This window comes from Alnus glutinosa, chromosome 13 (assembly GCF_958979055.1).
Source record: "Alnus glutinosa chromosome 13, dhAlnGlut1.1, whole genome shotgun sequence".
Classification (NCBI taxonomy): Eukaryota; Viridiplantae; Streptophyta; class Magnoliopsida; order Fagales; family Betulaceae; genus Alnus; species Alnus glutinosa.
Window position 1 is genome coordinate 10,067,001 of NC_084898.1, and position 17,166 is coordinate 10,084,166.

At 35.5% G+C, this 17,166-nt stretch overlaps 1 long non-coding RNA gene across 1 annotated transcript; it reads right to left on the reverse strand.

Annotated features, from left to right (window-relative positions):
- Window positions 1–338: 338 nt before the first annotated feature.
- Window positions 339–8,640, reverse strand: LOC133853779 (uncharacterized). The gene is made up of 5 exons (XR_009896737.1): window positions 8,516–8,640; window positions 8,373–8,437; window positions 7,618–7,672; window positions 1,088–1,116; window positions 339–661 (listed from the first exon to the last, which is right to left on the reverse strand). It is a non-coding gene; the product is annotated as an uncharacterized LOC133853779 (long non-coding RNA).
- Between the last annotated feature and the right edge of the window lie 8,526 nt (window positions 8,641–17,166).

Genomic DNA, 17,166 nt, shown 5'->3' on the forward strand with positions numbered 1-17,166 from the left:
TGATGTTTATGTGTTTCTTTGCTAATCATGATCATATATGCATTGTATGATCTTTATATATATGGCTCTTGCTAATCATGTTAGTAAACATATCAATATCATTTGTGTGGTAGAGAACATATTGATGTGACTTCTAGATTAGTAACTCATAGATTTGATTGGTAGGTTCAATATAATATTTGCATGATTGCATGCTAAAAAAAATAAAATGGATTGCAATAGAATTTGTTTTGGATTTGGACCCTTGGAAAATGTGTAACGACCCGCTTTTTACAAAAAAAAGTAAGTAATTATATCTGGATAATTACGTGTCGTTAACCATTTAGAGACAATAAATCTGGCAGCGGAAAAATACGAATATCTTTTTTTTTCTTTACAACCATCAGGGACAACTCCCTTACAATACATTTAGAGCTTTAACTGACATCCACTAGAAATACGTTAAAAGTCTTTCACACTAATTACAAAGAAACATGTGTCACACATGATACGAAAGCATACATGGAAACTTACTACATACAAGTAAATTCCTAAACATGTTACATACAGAACAGTACAAACATTTACAAGTACCAAGCACTAAAATCTTAACTACAATAGCTTTAAATCTCTTAAGCTAGCATTTAATCCATTCCATAATCTTCAGAACCTGCGCAAACATCTATGAGATGGTGGTTATAACCACAACCCCATAGTTTCATAAGTGAGTTAACTGTCATTCAACAACATCATGATTTATGCGTTATTTAAGGGACAGAGATATGACATAATGATGAGGTGATAGTTTTCTATGCAAAGTTTAACAGTTCAATATAGTCATTGCACTCCTCTAGTTTGAAGCCGTTAACTCGGTAAGCGTCTTTCTTGAGGCCGTTCCCTCTACATTACATTTTGATTAGCTTATTTTCGCACTAGCAGAGTACGTCACACGTCACTCTACTAGCACTTTGAGAGACGTTGACTCCAATATTAATAGGTTAATTATTAACAGTATGCAATAATCAGTCACACGCACTCAATTAAAATAAAACATAAACACAACACTATTGAAATCCAGTACTACCCTCAGTAAGTAATTTATACTTACAGCCCCTTTGTGTTGTCACAGTTCATCATCTGCATCAAATACATATACATGTGCATACAAGGTCAATACCATTACTTTTAATAAACCCGTGCTTAAACATGAATTCTATTTCACATATATGCATACATAGAAGCAATCATCTTTTTAATTTAGAAAATCATTTACATTTGTTAACACTTAACATGGTTAAGTCTTAATATTTACTTAATCAATTAGCAAATCAATACCTTAGAATAATATCTAATCTAGGTCTCAAGTAGCACTTGAGTATAATCTAACATTCTTAATATCATCTTCTATAGCATTGATAAATCAGCTAACAAGAAACCTATGCATATTTCTAGCAATACCTTAGAATCATATCTAACCTATGCATATCTTCACATTGTTAACTTCAAAAGCTTTCAACCATAATACACAACCAAACAAAAAAGATGTTTGAACATAATTATAATTAAAGAGAACTCAACATTTTTTTTTTTGATAAGTAATAGGAATTTCATTAAAAAAGCATAAGGCGCCCCTTAGTACACAGGGAGTATACAAAGGAACAATCTAGCTAGCCCATAAAGGAACAAGATCCTTATAATTAAAGAGAACTCAACATATGAACATGTTTTCATATTTAAACCATATCACAACTCAATAACAACATTCATACATTTCCTTAGATTATATGACTCATTTACATAATATTCAATCTTTTTCATTTTAAAAGAATTCCCTTTAAAACATCAATGTCAATTTATTAACATATTTAGGATGAAGATGCCACATTGCAAACGTTTGATAATTGAACTAACACCAATATTCTTCCTACACTCAAAATATCACCATACTCATAATTGGTCAACAACAAAGGCCACCTAGGGACTTAAATTCAGTTACCAATCCATTAGGACTACATTTAACCCATTTCAACTTAACTAAATATATCACACATAAATATCTAGCCAACACCTCCAAATAACATTCCAATATCTATTCAATTGAAACAACCTAAAACAAATATCCAAAACACCATATGGCCAACATAGGAAATCTATCCTTTAAAATTCATCACTGATCCGATTACTAAAATACTAATACACTCAAATATTCATTTAGCTATTCTAAACTCAAAATCAGGTATTTGTTTATTTTGAAAAATCCCCAAATCTTTTGGTTAAAACAGGGACATCAACAACACATACTCAACCGGTCAGCAAGACCTAAATTCCCGAATATAAACCAATCAAACCAGCACAAATATCAACTCAAATCAGTCCATCACAGTCACAACAGAGACAGTTTTAACCTCAAACCACCAAATCAAAACACTCATCATTAAATCTCCACAGCACCCAATTCAATACCCATAGCCACTGCCGACACATAACCGGCCAGAACAGGAACACAAGACAGGGAATTCAACATCCAAAAATACCCGAGTAATGATAGGCAGGGGCCATCTTGCCGGCCCCTGCCCGGCCCTTTCCTACGTGGAAAGGGCCATTTCAGTTTTAAAGTCTTTTTTTTTTTTCAAAAAAAAATATATATATTAAAAAATTAAAAATTTCAAAATTTGAAAATTTGAAAACAAAAACCAATACAGCACCCCATTTTCTCATTTTTGTTCCCCGAGCTTCCCCCCAAATTTTCCCTCCCTCTCTCCATCTACCTTAAAATCTTCCCACCGGTCGACCACCACGCACGACCCGCCACCGCCAACCACCACGCACTACCCACCACCGTTCGGAGCTCCGTCGTTCTTCCGGTTCTGGCGACCAGTTTCGCATGAGCCCGCCACCGTCGTTCTCCATCTCCGGCGGCCTTTCATCTCCGACAAAGTGACCGCCGACGAGGTACCCCACCGTCTGATAAGCACCGTCGACCACTGCCTACTTCCATCTCCATCTCCGGCCACTAGGTACTGCCAGGTGCCATCACCGTCGTTCTCCATCTTCCCGCCCTCTTCCATCTTCGGCCGTTTTCCAGTTCCGGTTTCCCCCCAAATCTATCTCCTTCAAGTCTAGGTCTCCGTCAGGTATTAAAGCAAACACCTTTCCTTCATTTTCTTCCTCTCTCGTGTACTGAGAAATTACGCTTGTTTGGTTGTCAAAGTAAATGGTGAACTTGTGGGTAATGGGAAAGCAAGTGAGACCTCCAAAAAACGAAAAGCAATTACCGAAAACGCAGTGAAGGAGTCTGCAAGCTACGACTGGAGTGAGCTTGCGGACAATGGGAAGGTGATGTTGAAAGTTTATTTGTTCTCTTGCTTCAATCCTGTGGCTTCTTCTGGGCCAAAGAAGAAAAAAAAAAATTCTCATTGTTTTAATTTTGCTTTTTCATGCAAAAGTTGATGAAATTGAGATTAGAATAGGTTGTGCCTAACATGGACTTGCACAAAAGTACAACCGCTTCCTTTTGCAAATTCTGGTGATTAATAGGAAAATTTAGGCTTCTTTCGTTGTCGCCTGAGGGAAATTTTTTACAAAGAACAAAAAATAAAGTTGAGCTTCATAGATTTTTCTTTTTTTCCCCTAAGGCTACAGTTATAAAATTTCCCAAGCATATCATTCTTAAATATCCACCAGCATTGAGGGCTTAAAAAGAAAAACCTGCAAAGCTTTTTCTTTTTAAACTAAAAGAAGATAATCAACATATACACTGTTAGATGAAATTAAATATTTTTTTTGAATCATCTTCCGCTAAGCTACGGGTAAATCTCGAGTAAATGCTTTCAAGTAATTATCCAAATTAATTACCCGAGGGCACTTGTAATTCAGAATGGTAGAAGGGCAGATTAGTCAGTGCAATGGAAGGTTTTTTGACATGGATTGTTTATCAACTTGCTTGATTGTTGGGTTGCCTTGTCGCTTACCAATGGGTCATTTTTCAATTTATATGAAGATTAGAATTTAGGAAAGGAATAACTTTCTTTTTATTCTCCTTTGTGTTTATGGATTTTAGGAAGATTTCATTTTTCTGCGTTCTTCTGGTTTAGGTTCGGAAATAAATAGGCACTTGCTTGCTTGTCTGGTTATTTAGGCGGTTTTTGTAGCTTTGTGATCTGCAATTTTAGCATACGTTGCTTTTTTTTTGTTATTTTAGCTTTTTATTTTTGTGTTCTTAAATCTATGAGAGAATTTTTGGTTTTTCTAGGTGTATAAGCTCTGTTTTATTTATTTATTTTTTTAGGGGTCTCTGTTTGTTGTTTGAATCTTTTTCTTGCCTGGTTTCTACTGATTTGAAGTGGGTTTTGCTATGCGATGAAATGGTCTGATTGCCCTAACCTTTTTTATTTGATTTATTTGACGCTTTTAAGGGCTCTGATGCTCCTGTAGGAATAATAGTTTAATATCCTAAAAGCATAAGTTCCATGTTCTTGGTGGGTTGTGTTGTGCTTTCTTTTCTGACGGTTGAGATATCCTTTCATGTGTATCAATTTTTTGGATATTTGAGTACCATTGAGGTTTTTTTTTTTTTTTTTTTTTTTTTTTTGAGTCTCAGAATCTGCGTTATTATGTAAATCTGCAGTAGTAGCCAGTGATTTGTTTAGTTTTATTAAGATTGCCTGTTCTCAATTCAGTTGACGTATCTTTTTTGGGGCTAGAAAATTTGTGTGCCTTTAAGAACAATTCATTGCTCATATTGAAGCTGTAACTTTTTGAGTACATAATAATGGTCATTTTGGATGGTTTGGATCGTTCCCATGTGTCATTAAGTTCTTTATTTAGGCCTGAGGTTCTCCAGATAATTTTATGAACTATTAAGTTTCTTCACTTGAGTTATTAGAACTTGCTTTTATTTGTAACCCCTCATGACAGTGCATTTAGGATTCCTGAGGTATTCGCATTCTACTTAAGTTATGGATTCATTCGAGCAAGACGGTAACAGCACAACAGATGGAGGCAGCACACAGGATGCATTGCCACCTCCTCCCCCTGTTATCCCACTAGATGTTGTTCCTCTGCATGCAGAACCAGAACCCCTTGGTGCTTGGATTGTAGTGTATTTCAGGTTATGGTTGCGCAATTTTTTATGAATATCAGCGGTGCTCAGCATCTTTGTTCTTCTTGTTGTTTCTACCAGCATCTAATTGCACTTTTCACTTCAATTTGATCTTTTTGTTGTGACTTCTTATGCAGAAGATTGGAACTTTAATCAGCATTGTCGTTTATTATCATTTGGAATGTGTAACTGCTGTATCGTATTGTTTATTGTGGCTGGCTGAGTCTTGGTTTCAGCATTCTTGTAATTCTGAAAAAGGTGTGAAGAATGTTTGCTAATATATCTACAAAGAGGGTTGAGATATTGATTGGGGCGTTTTTTTTCTTGCTCGACAGAGTTTGGTGTGGCCATAAGTTCTCTTTTCCTGCGATTTTGAAGGGATTCTTTTTGCTTGTTCTAATTTTTCTTTGTTGGTTTAGTGTTGCGGCCTGTAACTACTTTTCTTTGGAGCTCCGTCGTTCTTCTGGTTCCGGCGACCATTTTCGCACGAGCCCGCCACCGTCGTTCTCCATCTTCGGCCGTCTTTCATCTCCGACAGAGCGACTGCCGACGAGGTCCCCCACCGTCTGATAAGCACCGTCGACCACTGCCTACTTCCATCTCCATCTCTATCTCCGACCACTAGGTACTGCCAGGCGCCATCTCGGACGACCCATACCCAACCACCCACCGGCAGTCTTCCAGTTCCGGCCCTCTTCCATCTCCGGCTGTCTTCTAGTTCCAGCAACCAGTTTTTGGTTTTTTCAAATCATATGTTCTTGGTTTGGTATATTTTGTGTCATTGAGTTGAAATATGTGGTAAATTGATGTGTAAATATGGAAACATATATATTCCATTTTGATGTGTAAATTGTCACTCTAATTGGATTTTTTTTTCTTTGATGCACAATGCTCTCATCACTTTGAATGAAAGTGAATTTCATTATTTGCAACTTTTCTTCGAGTTGATTGTGGTCTTTTATCATATGCTGTAATGTTTCTTGTTCATTACTATCTTTGAAACATTTTTTTATTGTTTTATGCAACTTCACAAAGGAAGGGATTTGGATTTGGTTTGGTGAATATGGTCCAACCATTATAACTGTCACGTCGAGCTTCAGTCATAACATCCCAAGTACTATGCTACGACGTCATTCATTAGATCCATTGAACCTGCAGTCAAAACATCAGAGTCTATACGGTTGTGGGGTTAACCACATCCGTACAGGTGAAAGTGTGAGTTCACCACCTCAGTAGTATAAGACTCACTATGTATACAACATACACAAACATAAATGAATCTAGAGTTCAACAACGTTATTCACAAATTATTAAGTTCACACAACAACACATTATCAAGCACAAGTCACGCTGTTCATCACACATTATATTATCACGATTTCTACTAACAATATTCCACGCATACCATAAACAATATTCCACACATCTCACGTGTGCTAACACTTCAATGCTAGGCTTACCACGTATCTCACAAGTGCTAGCACTTCAATGCTAGGCTTACCATCAACACCCCCCATAAAGCTACGACCCGCAGGGCACACATCTCACGTGAGCTAGCACTTCAATGTTAGGCTTACCACATATCTCATAAGTGCTAGCACTTCAATGCGAGGCTTACCATCAACACCGCCCGTAAAGCTACGACTCGTAGGGCACACATCTCACGTGAGTTAGCACTTCAATGCTAGGCTTACCACATATCTCACAAGTGCTAGCACTTCAATGCTAGGCTTACCATGAACACCGCTGGTAAAGCTACGACCCGCAGGGCACACATCTCATGTGCTAGCACTTTAATTCTAGGCTTACCACACATCTCAGCCAAGAGCTACTACCCTCTGACCTACCACTATGCCAGATATTACAACACTGGACTTACCATCTATCAACTACAAGTTCTCATTAATCCAAATTACCTCATCATACCCCTATTGTTACACATATGTCCAAACAATTTTTCCATCTACACACATCCACAATTCCACCACATATATCTATATATATACATATATTCAACATCTTGTTATTCAATCTCTAATAATTCCCACATACAAATTCAACCATCTCAACATAATTCTTAATTCAACACTTTACAACTCAATCATCAATACAAATCTTCGTCAAAATTCCGCGACCATATACAACCAAGATTTATCCACATCCATTTATCCATACAATTTACAATCCAATATCTCACAAACTCATTCACATTTATTTTCATGCATATTTCTACATTATCTTATTATCACATTTCCATTCACAATACAAATCTCATGCATTCTTCAATATCAATTCATCAACATATATCATATTCACAACATAGATCTTGTGCGATATTCAACATCAATTCAACATTGTGCCATCATTCGCAATACAAATCTCATGCATCCTTCAACATCAATTCATCAACATATTTTCACAATATAGCTTATAATTACATATACCAAATCATCATCATAGAGTTAACATCAAATTAAACCAAACATATCAATTCATATATCTAAATTCCTAAGTCCCTCAATAAGTAGAATACTCACCTGGTTGCGCAGATATCAAGCTTAGGTCTCCTAGACGCCACCTTGCAATGTATCACTATGGAATAACACATTGCACTATTTAGCACTTTAAATAATTAACACCTTAATTAGCACTTGAATCGTTCAAGGCTAAACCGTTGGAAAACCCCTAATATTTTTAAGGGTCCCAATTACACACCCGTAAACCTTATTTTCTAATTTTAATCACAACACCTCTAACCCAAAACACTTGATTAAGATTAGACACTAAAATTATATCCTATTCTCTTACCCATATTAACAAACACTAATTAAACCTAAATAACATTAACCCCAAAAATATTTACTAAGGGTTAGACATTAAAATTATTATTTAATTATTTACTTATAACATTAATTGCTAACTTACCATTATTTACACTAACCCATAAATTACTAACATTTTCTCCATAGCATTAACCCTAAAATTATTTTCATTAACCTAGTCACGTAAAACACTACCGTATTAAAATAACATTAACCCTAAAATTACGTTTACTAATCTTTTTATAATAATTACCAATTTATTAACATAATTTAATGATCTAGATTTTAATCACTTAAAAACCTCCAAATTAATTTAACCCATCAAATTAAAGTTTCTAACTTTAAATCATGATTTATAAAATACTACCCCAAACACAATATTATTAACCCAACAGCTTTTACTAAGGGTTAATCACATAAAAACTCAATTAAAATTAAATATCCAAAAGTTAGAGTTTGAGAAAACTCACCAAAAATTCCACCAAATGTAAATCCAACACTTGGATAGTGTTTAGCAAGCTCCACAGAACAAATCCTGAGAACACATAAAATCAAACTCATATATCTTTAGATTTAATCTAAAATCTCAAAGACCAAGAGTTTGCGAAAATACCTCATACCAATCAGTAGAAACGTAGATCGGGCTTCGTAGATCACGTTACCAAAGTCGGATTTGAGTTTGGACGGTTAGATCTTCGTAGATCAAAGGTTTTCTACGAAAAATTCTTCCCCCCCCCCCCCCTTTTTCCTTCCTGTCTCTCGGGTCTGATGGCTCTTTCCTCTTCTTTTTTTGCTTTTTTTTTTTTTTTTTTTTTTTTTTTTTTTTTGTGAAGGGCCACTTGGCCCTTCATTTTTTTTCTTTTCAGCATTTGGGGAGCAGATCGCCCCACATGTTGCATTTTTTTTTTTTTTTGACTTCTTCCTTTGACTTTTCTTTCTTTTTTTTCTTTTTTTCTTTTTTTTTTTTTTAAATTCTTTTTTTTTATTCTATTCATTAATTTCTTTTATAATTTATTTTGTTTTATATTTCTTTTCTAATTTATTTTCCTTTTAATCTTTCCTTTTACTTAATTTCTATTTTTCATTTATTTGGACATTAACAACATTCTTTTGTATTTTATTTTTCTGGCTACCATTTACAAGTCCATAGGATAAAAATAAAACACTTTGTTTTATTTTACCACACTAAATAAACTTATTTTATTTAATCCTGATAAACTCATTTTATAAACTTTGGTCTTTTAAAAATATTATCTTGCATTTTAAATACACCTAATTAAGTTTAATCAATTATTTACTCAAATTTATACTTTAATTACTAAATAATTTCTCGGACATCACAGATGGAGCAGGGAAACTTTGAAGATATCAAACAAGAACTCTCAGTTATATAAAAGAAAAAAGAGTAATGCACCAAGAACTGAGACATCAGGAAAAAATACATAAGATATCTGAAAACCTAAAACTAGGAATAAATGTCTGCATCTTTCTCCCCCCCTCCCCCCTTTTTTTTTTAAAAAAATAAAACCAGAAAAAAATAAAAACATGCTTCACAATAACGAGGATAGCATAGTCCAAGTATGTAAGGTAAAAGCAAACCTGACCTTAGGGAGAGAGTTTTGATAGTACCAAGATAGAAAAGCAGCCACTCGACGTGCTATTTCTATCATCCCTATATTTTATCTGCAGAATTTCCTCAAGACAAACAAGAGGGAATATAGGGATAGAAAAGATGGTTCCAAAACAACATGCAAAGATTTCATAAGATAATATAAAAATGCTATGCAAGTGTACCTATCAAGCTCTAGGATTTAGGAACCAAAATCCTAGGCATGTGTGACTTCACCTACTAGGTAGGTTCGCTCCCCCTTGGGGGGTGGGTGTCTTCTTTCTTGTCCTGTCCTTCCTTATTTCGCTGTAGTGTCAGATATCTGACCAGATCTTGCATGAAAGATCTAACAGAAGATGTTCCTTCATAGAAGATTTCCCTTTCTGTAGTCTTATGTTTCTCCACATACGGCTTCTTGGGGACCGAAGTCTTTTTTGCTTGAGTATACTTATGTAGCTGTTGATGCCTTGGAACATGATTTCTGGGTGGAGATCCATGATGCCTGGGTGGCTTAGGTAGAGGATACCTAGGTCGGACATGACTACTAACTCCACAGTGGTGACACATGAGAGTTTTAGGAGTCTGCCAATTTTTCTTCTTCTAAACTTGCCGATAGGGGCACTTAGGTCTGATGTGCCCTAGTTCACCACAGTGATGGCATGTGGGAGGCTTTCTTCTGATAGGAAGCTTGGCCCAGGCTGAGGGATGACTGGTACTTTTCCATCCATAACAGTTTTTCCCTTATCCACACTTGAGGGTGGAGACTTGGGAATGACTGGCTTCACAAAAATAGTCTGGGAGGTAGAAGGAGTATCAGAAGTACAAGGAGGAACAAACCCGAGTCTGGTCTTATCAGTTGGGCACTTCTGAATGGAGAGCATGTGAATTAGCTTCTCGTCTGAGACTCTCTCAAGTTGCAACTATGTCTCCAAAAGCCTCTCTTCTAAATCATTAATCTTTATTAGCATAGCGGTCTTCTCAGTCCTGAGGTTGTTTAGCTCTTGTACCTGCTGCTTGTATTTCTCCCTCAGCTTTAAGAATTCGACATATTGAAGTTGATAGGCTGACTGCATATCTTCTTCTGCACTATTCTCAGAGTAGTAGGACTGAGAATTCTCCTTTTCTTCATGTGGGGCCACGAAGGCCAGAAATTTTTCTTCCTCAGGAATTTCTTCTTCCTTCTCAGACTCATTGCTGAGAGTTGTATTAAAGGCTTTCCCTTTTAGTTTCTTCAGATTTGCACATTTAGTCTTGATGTGCCCAAAGCCTGAACATTCAAAGCATTGGGGACCCCTTGAATCTTTCTTCTCTGCTTCTTCTGACTCAGCTGTGTGGGGAGCCTTTCTTAGTCTGTCAGAGAACTTCTTCTTGAATTTATTATTTTTCATGAACCGCTCGAAGTTCATGGCTAACATTGCCACTACATCTTCATCAATATCAGAGTCTTCGTTAGATGAGACTCTGGATTTCTTCTTAGATGCCTTAGATGCCTTGAGGGCAATTGTCTTTGCCTTTCTAATTGGAGGTAAGGAGTATTCATATGTCTGAAGAGATCCTACTAGCTCTTCAATCTTCATCTCCTCCAAATCTTTGCTTTCTTCTATAGTTGTCACCTTAATCTTGAAATGCTCAGGCAAAGATCTTAGTATCTTTCGAATGAGTTTTACATCCGAGATTTGCTTCCCAAGACTCACCATCGAGTTTCTTAGGTCGCTAATCTTGGTGTAAAACTCTCCGATGGTCTCTTCTTCTAGCATCTTAATTTCTTCAAATTTAGAGATCAACATTTGAAGCCTGGCAGATTTTACCAGTTTTGTGCCTTCATATGTTGTTTCTAGAATTTTCCATGCATCTTTAGCAATTTCACAATTTGAAATTCTTGCTAATTCAGATGGTGAAAGTGCTTGACATAGTGCATGGAGGGCTTTATCATTAGAGAGTCACGCGCTTGTTTGAGTAATAGTAATTTCGTCTGTTTCTTCTGGTTTAATCCAACCAGTTTCAACAATTTTCCAGACGTTAATTGATTTTAAAAAGAAGCGCATGCAGGCTTTCCAATAGCCATAGGTCGTCCCATCAAAGGGCGGAACTGATTAAAATTTTGAGGCATTATAAAAAGAAACAAAACAGAAGTCAAGAGATTACATTCAAGAAATAAATCTAAAACAGAGTGTACCAAGCTCTGATACCAAATGAAAATAAATATTGACTTGTAACAACCAAGCGTGTGTGTTTGTGTGCAACAAAAATATCTTTAAATGCGGAAAATAAAAAGACAAGATATTTGTTGACGAAGTGGAAACTCTATGAAGATAAAAACCACTCCGGGGCAGCCAAACCTAGGAACTCCATTATCCAAAAACAAAGCAAGTTACAAAGTACTCATACACAAAAAATCTATTGCAGTAGTCATACCTTTAACTATAACACGAAGCCTATCGTGAACGCTTCCTACTCAAGTCTCGTACTTGAAGGGGTCTTTGATGGATTCCTTTACCTTAAAAAGACTGGAGGTTTAGGTACCAAGGCGTCAGTGAATTGAAGAGACCAACGGATAAATGAAAGTTTAGGTACCAAGGCATCAATACACTGATAAGACCGACAGATGAACCAAATGTTGAAGGAATAATAGAGAAAAGTAGTGATAGAAGAGTGAGGTATGTGGTTGACTAATGATGTGATAAATTAGCGAAGAAGATAGCGCTAATAGTATGTTAAATTAGAGGAAAAGATAGTGCTAATAGTATGTTAAATTAGCGGAGAAGATAGCGCTAATAATGCGTTAAATTAGCAAAGAAGATAACGCTAATAATGTGTTAAGAAAAGATGTGACTACGAGTAGTAAAGAGGTAAAGTAGATGAACCAGCATGATAATATGTGGATATGGTTATGTGAATGTGTAGCATGATTATATCTTAATGTGATTATATGTATGTGGATATAACTATCAACATTTGGATGCATTGTATATGGTTATATAAATCGGTGTGTCACTATGTGGTTGAGGACAATTGACTCACTCGACTATAGTATGGGATTGTGGTGTTAACCACAATCACATGCAAGTTTTGCAGGAACAAAGGCAGGAGCTGCTAGGTTATGGATGAGACCTTTAGTTTGTAGATGTTATATACAATGGTTATGTAATGTTTGTGCCGCATGTGGTACGTATGTTGTTAAGTGGATGTATTTTATTATATCAGGACAAATGGTTATTATTTTATATATTGAGGTTATTCAGTTAGCTCTGATGTGTTATTGTAAAAGAAGAAAATGTATTCCGCTGTCAATTTATACTCTAATGACGTCATTGATGATGTCATAACGATACGTGAAAATCGAAATTTTCACTTACACCTTTTTGTAAAAAGCGGGTTGTTACAGAAGTACCTCCTTGCTAGCTTGATCTCAACCATCCAAGATTATTATATAAAGCATGCATGAACAATCAAATCTTCACCAAAGAACAGAAAATCAACAAACTCTCCCTCTCACCTAAAACTTCTTGCTTCTCTTTTCTTTTCACTACAGAAACTTTGATAAGTGTTTTCCTTAGTTTCTCCATATTTCCAGAAGCTAATAAACCAAGAATTCAAGTATTAATCACCCTCTTTTCACCACAAAACCAATAGAAAACTTGGAACGAAAACTATCCCTGTTCTGGAGTGTAAAAACAGAGTATGTATAAATCATCTTGTGTGTTTTAAATCCTAGACCACAGCACCTTTACTCATTTAGGATACTTGGGGGCAACTTCAATAAGTGGTTTTTCCTTCTACTTCTTTGGGAACCTTGTCTTTTGCTTCTTTAAATTCATTTATCCAAACTTCTTCTTCTTTGAAGAAGAAGCACCACATATATATATGTATATATTTATAAGTTTTCTTTTTGATTTTAACAGAGGAATTCCTGACCACCTTCAACAGCAAAACCAATAAGTTTGAAGCTTGAAAAGACTTAGGAATGGATTAAAAACGTTTGGGTTTAATATGGAAACATGGATGTGTTTTGATAAAGATCATAAGTGTGTTTGTGTGCTGAATTTTTCTACATAAATGTGTTCTAAGGATGAGTGAAGGTGTGATAAAAAGTGAAAGTGTGTGAGTGCATGCCGTGAAGAAGAAGAGAGAAGTGAGTTTGTATTTGAAAAAGAAGTGTGTGCATGTGTTTATAAAAATATAGGGGTATGTGTGTGCTGTACGGATAGTGTGTACTTACAAAGAAAGAAATAAGTTTATATAAGTGTGTGTTATGGATATGTGTTTCACTATAAGGGATGTGTGTGTATGTATGTGTGTGAGAAGTGAAAAAAAGTGTTTGATATATATATATATAAAAGAAGAAGAAAAAAAGTGACAGTGTGTGTGTATGTGTCGTGGAGACCATGTGTGTGTATAAGAGTTATTTTAAACTATAAGTATATAAATTAGTTCAAACTAATGGTTTATATATTTATGAAAAGAGTTATTTTAATTATATTTATGGTAGTGTTTTTTCACTATCCAAATGTTTTAAGTTAATGGCATTTAACAACCTAATTAAAAGAATGGAATATTAATATTTTATACCGTTATGCCAAAAAAAGGGTTATGTTACCAATTAGTACAAAACATAACAATAAGATTATATTTATAGTAATTATATTTTAGGGGTAACTGTTGAAATAAGAAATGATCTCTAAAAAAAAAAAAAAAAAAAGGATAAAGAGTAGGTAAATTCACTTAGTTTTATTTGTTAGTGTATTAATGTTTGAATATAATTGTGCAGCTTTTATGGATAACCTTTGGAGCAAAAATAGTAAGTATCTCTATACTTGCTAAGGGTGATGCTGGTACATTTTTTCTATAATATTGTGTCTACTGCTTTATTTGCTTGTTTGCGCTTGTGATCCACAGTGGTACATGACGATTCACTGGTTGCCTAGGTACAATGAGTGTAGAAGTATCGAAAAAAGAGAATAATAAATATAAAAACTAGTGTATCTAGATCACCAAGGAAGACCTAGGTTTTCAAGAGCCTAGGCTCCCAAAAACTATAACTAAAAGTTAAATGTGAGGAAGCCCAGGGTTCAAATAAGATGCTAACCGTGCCAAGGCCAACAGAGGAGTAGAAAAAGGGCAATGCTTAAAACTCTGCATTTAAATCTATCATATTACTGCTTTATAATTATGTTTATATTCAATCTATGACTATGATTAGCTACCATGGATCATACATTGTGTATATATGTGATTATAAAGCCATATTGCATTATGTTGCATTTATTAAATAAATCAGCATTCATATTATTATGAGAAACAGCAGACTCACTTAGGTATTTTGTATTGTTGTTTCCTTTCTGTATTATGTATTAATACAAGTTATGAAGAAAAAGAATATCAGGATTATCTAGACCCTTAGATGGATCCTGATACTAGTATTTAAGGCTAGACTGCCTCCTTTTGCGAACTACTATGATGTAGTTCATTAGCTCACCTTTCAGAAACAATGTTTATATTTCTAATGATATGTAATAATTAAACTCTAGTTATTTCGGCCTGTGTAATTATATACACCCTGTGTGGCACAACTGCTATCTTATGTATAATTATGTAGATACACTTTAAATATCTATTTTGAGGTATTTCAGTTAGAAGTTCTGAAATGTTATTTAATTCCAAGTCTGTTGGATATGTATATATATTCTGCTGCTAAATTACACCTCTGATGAGATCATAATGTCATGTGAAAAATTCAAAAAAATTCACTTAGGCCTTTTTATAAAAGTTGGGGCGTTACAACTGGAATAAATACCATGTTCCAACCTGAGTGTGTTTGCCGATTTTCATAGTTTTATTCTTTCTTGAAGAACAACTTTGTATACACCCATGCTAAATTCTTCGAGAAAGAAAAGAGTTAGAGTATATACCCATGCCTAACTCGTTGCTTACGAAGATCAGTAGCTTTAGGAGTATACACCCATGCCCTTGTGGCTAGTAAACATTAAGCATCACAATATGATTTGAAGCATTATGCATATCATTTCGTAAAAAGAGTATGATTAGAGGTGAATATCAGAGCCTTACCATTTTATTTATTGTTTTCAATTATGTTGTTTACTTTATTCCATTGCAATTATATTCAAAATATCTATCTTAGGAAATTCTCTTTAAAAACAGTTTACCAATCCTTGTGGGAATAATATCGTACTTGCTTTCTATACTATCTTTTTGATCTTGTGCACTTGCGAGTAAAAAGTACATTTATTCAGCTATTATTTAGGTGGGTATTTGCACAACAAACACGTTCTTCATCATTCAACATGCAAGGAACAAATCAACCAAAGTCAACTGGCCCTAGTAGCCTAGGAGAGGCTGATTCCGATTGTAAGTACCCTGAACATGTTAGTTTAATTAATCTAGCCTTGTTTATCTCGAAAGAAAATTTTTCTAGGATCGGTATTCCATTGTGCATACTTTGATTAGTACATGATCCCCAACAAATTTGGCTTCGATGTTATCTTCAATAGGTGGCTAGTACGAGCCATTTCCTCACGCATTCCAAAATGAGGCGTGTAATCTAGGATGTATGGCCCATATTCCTCTAGCCATTCACGGTAAACCATTTCATTCCTGCGTTGGTCACACATCTGCTCGTATAGCAGAACTATGTATCTGCAATATAGTGACTGGTAAGCTTGTACCCAGATACTCATCCAAGCCATTTCTATCAAACAAATATAGGCCGTTAATGAGCACCGTGGTGGACCGAGTCTTAAAGATCCCTTGCAAGTTCCAGATGGGCCAATCACAAAGTCAAGAGTTGAGAGGATCAAGGAAGCAATACAATGATGGGTGCAATCTACTTGGGCCGAGTTTGCAAATTTATCGAGCAAGACCCCAACATTCAAGATGGGCTTGAAAGAAGAAGAACCAGCTTTAATCCATGTGATACAAGCTACAGAGGGAGGTGGCATAGCCTAGTGATTTAGTGTAGACTCTTTATTTCATTAAGTATAGGCGTGTAGGCCTATTTTATGTTTCTATGGTTGTAGGCATTTTGGGCCTATTTATTTCATTAAGTTGACTTCTTTCATTTGCTATAGGTATGTAGTTTAGGATGTTTTGGGCTTCAAGATGTTCATCCCATGTCTTTTAATTGATGTAGGCCTTAGTAAGCCCTAGGGTTTCATGGAGGGGTTTAAAAAGACTTGTAGCCACATTTTCAAAAAAAAAAAAAAAGTTGAATGTGAATGTGAATGAAATTTTTTCTTTAGAGAAGACTTTTCAGTTTTCTCTACTTGTTCTTGATTGAACTAAGAACTTATCAAAGGCAAACCCTTTGTGGTGTTCTCACTGAATCTAGGTTCTTGGAATAAGATTTCAATGAGTCTAGATCATCTTGACTTGATTCTAGGTTCTTGAAACAAGATTTCAACGGGTCTAGATCTTCTTGACTTCATTCTTGGTTTTCTTTGATAGGTTTCAATTTGACTGTGGGTTCAAGGGAGTTCGATCCCACAGGTTCACATCAATTGGTATCAAAGTTTCAAGGCCTTGGACAATGTTGGGCTTTCCCTCCCGTTGTACACGTGTTTGGACAATAGTGCCACACGTGAGGGGGCGTGTCAAGAGTCCCACATTGCCAAGGTATACTTGGGTTGTGGGCTTTATAA